Source organism: Octopus bimaculoides, chromosome 3, assembly GCF_001194135.2.
Source record: "Octopus bimaculoides isolate UCB-OBI-ISO-001 chromosome 3, ASM119413v2, whole genome shotgun sequence".
Classification (NCBI taxonomy): Eukaryota; Metazoa; Mollusca; class Cephalopoda; order Octopoda; family Octopodidae; genus Octopus; species Octopus bimaculoides.
In genome coordinates this window covers 140,654,152-140,657,866 of record NC_068983.1, presented here as the reverse complement: position 1 = coordinate 140,657,866, position 3,715 = coordinate 140,654,152, and positions in this window count along the sequence as shown.

The window sequence follows — 3,715 nt, the reverse complement described above, 5'->3', positions numbered from 1 at the left end:
ATATATATATATATATATATATATATATATACATGCATATATATACCTATATATGTATGTATGTATGTATGTATGTAACTTATCGCCTACGATCTTACACACGAAACAAGCAATCCCAGCTGTTATTGTGAACTGTTACAAAATATCAATATTTACTTTGCACAAAAGATGTATAATATTATTTATACTAAGTTTTTATCTTCAGAAATGGAATCAAAATAACAACAGCTAATACAAAAAAGTAAGTTTACATTCTTCCTTGTCATTTATATATGACATTTCATTATATTTAAATAATTTGGAATTTTGGAATCTTAAAATGTATACTAACCTGGGGAAATAATAAACGTCTCATCCATTGAGAAAGTTATGATCTTAGAGTGTTAATACCGAAGTGTGCATACATGCACACGTGTAAATATTTAAACTCACATACGCACTCATATGTGTGCAAGTCTCTGTACTTTTGCATACAGTTATATGTGTATACATATGCTCCGTAGAAATCAAGATGCCCTGCTTCCTTTAATTACTACCATCTTGTAGCACATTTGGTTTCCTTTTGTTCTGTATTTTCATAACGCCATTTGTAACGTTATTTTCCCGAAGTTGTGGGAATGAAATGTACTATTGTTTATCTTGTACGTACATACCTGGTTTGCAAAAAAAAGTAACTCCATTCTTGATAAACATTTGATGAGCAACGTACGTTGGGTACTGGCGGAAACCACGATATTGAAAATATCTCTTGTTTTTTATTTACCATCAATGTGAAACCGGTGCACGCTGTGAGCTTGCTGTTCAAATGCTTATCGATAATAATGAAGAGGAGGATTGTTTGCTGCACATTGTCGTCAAATAATTTCAGTTTACGGCTGATATCTCCTGCTAAGGCATAACATTCTCTGCTTTTCCGAAATTAATTTGAGCCATTTTATAGTATACCATGAGGAACTGTATATTTTGTGATTGATAAACAATATCGTGGTTTATAATTAATTGCATTCATAATCACATAGTTCATTGTATTCCAAGAAAGTTTTACATACACTTCCTTTTTCCACATTAAATAAGAATCTGTATACATTCAATTTTCTCAATGAGAGTCGAGAAGGAAAAATGAATGAATACATACGAAGTTATGTTTGAATAATTTAATTAGTAATAGGTGCTGAAATAGTTGTGTGGTAAAAAAAATGTGAACTTGCAACGCGATCTTATATTCAGTCGCATTGTGTGACATCTTTGGCAAGAGTTTTCTGCTATTACTCCGGGCCTACCTATAAGTAAATTAGGTAGAGGAAAACAATGTGGAAGTGTTTCACACGCACACACACACACACACACGCACACACACACACACACACGTACGCACACACACACACACGTACGCACACACCCACACATACACACACACACACGCATATATGTTTGTGCATATAGGTGTGTGTGTGTGTATGTACGTACATGCGTGTGTATATACATACAGCGTGCTTATGTATGTACATACATGTGACTGTTTGCGTCTTTGTGTTTGCTTTTATCAGCCCCTCGTTTAAAAACCGGTGTTGGTTTGTTTACGCCTTTGTAACTTACCGGATTGGCAATATAAGAAAGATATAAAAATTTACAAACAAATAAGTACTGAGGTGGGGTACTTTTTACTAAAATATTCAAGGCAGAATCTCAGCATGACCTCAGTCCAATGCCTAAAATAAGAGAACCTTAAAGAATAAAAGATAAATGTTTTTTTACGGTAATACATAAAATAATAAAACAGTAGAACATGAGAAAGACTTCTGAGATAAATTCTTTACAACCTGATAGATGGCTTACGGTTCGGAAATGAATATATTTGACGTCTCGAGACGCGGGTTTCCTTTGCGATGAAAAGCTATTCATTTAGATTTAATGATGGTTTCCGTTTTCATATTGAATGAAGACACCTGCTAGATAGTTAAATTTCTCCGCCTTCTTTAAATATGTTGACTTGTAACATTTTGAGTAACATATTTCGAGGAGACCATAGAATAAGCTTCGGAATATCGATAATTTCCATATCCTCCAGCGACCACCGTAATATCTAATGGAAACATCATCACAAAATGTTCCCAACACTTGACAGTGCAATCTTAGAAGTGCATTATATGGCATGTAGGAGAATTTGACTATGCAATGTTTTGAACAGCATCAAAATGAAACGACAGGACACAATTTATATATAAAAAAGGAAGGCAATATTCACCCATCTGAATAATTTTCTCGTCCCTGAATAATAATGTATCAATTGAATTTCACCGGTCTATTGTAATATGGTAATTGACATAAGATTTTATAAGATCTTCAAAATGAACATTCAGATCAAAGAATTAGTGTATCAGCTGATGAAAAAAAAAATGCAAACTTTGTTTAAAATGATTAAAATATTTATGACCACTAAAGCAATGATGTAATGCAGAATGATAATCAATACTTAACTGCCAATAAATCAGTGTAAGTGATTAAATATCTACAAGTATAGTTTCAATATATGAATGTTTTCATTGGAACTACTGTACAGGGGAATACATTTGTATGACCTTAGTATTTTAATAGAATATTAATATATTAATATAGTTGCCTTCTCTAAGGTACATACGATTACTACGTAAAAGAATTATCAAAATTAGTGCATACAAATTTTCTTTCAGGAAAGGGTAACTATATATTCTGCCTGCAGTGTAGCTTTACAAAGTAATAAGTACGTTTTCGCAAGTAATATAAATCTAAATATACTGATGTTTTTAAATGCAATTCTTCTGGGAGAAAATAATATATTTCAGATTTAGGATACACATATACATCCACACATCAATTTATAAACATAGAGGGACATATACATTCACATACACATACATATATGATAATATATATGTACTTAGGCAAGCATATTTATATGAATGAAAGTATATGTTTACCTGTATGTGCGTATGTAAGTGCGCGTGTCTGTGTGCCTCTGTGTGCAAACGCAGATATATGTATTAAAAGTTTAATAACGTTTTTACAGTGAACAGTGTTTATAGAATAGCGGTATTGTAGTCCATGAAGGAAATTAATAAGCCGTAGACTTGTTGATATTAACAGTTAGCTTCTCTTGCCAAAATATCTATAAAATATAATTAAAAATCTAAATACAGTTTAAACGCAAGAGCGTATGAAGAAAGCAGTTCTATACAAAAGCAATGTTTTAGATTTAATGAAATATACACGGCATTTAATTCAACAGAATGCGGCATCTAAACCCAGAGACAATATTAATATTAAATTTGCCTTTCTGGTATGATATGTTTGAAAAAAGCTAATATTAAAGACACATCAAACAGAAAGCCAGTACCGGTTTAAGAATGTCAAATTATTAGTACTTTACACTGCTTTACATAAGTACAAACCAGTGTGTATACATAAGTCCACTCATAAAAATAGCCATATATATATATATGTATATATATGATTATATATACATACATGTATATATAAATATATTTTATATAGAGAGACATATATTCATACGCTTATAAGTATACATATTATGCATATACGTATATGATGGATGGTTGTATCTATGTATGCATGTGTTTCTATGCATACATATATGTGTGCGTGTGTGTGTATGTGTGTGTGTGTGTGTGTGTGTGTGTGTGTGTGTGTGTTTGTGTTTCTCTGTGTTTGCGTGCGA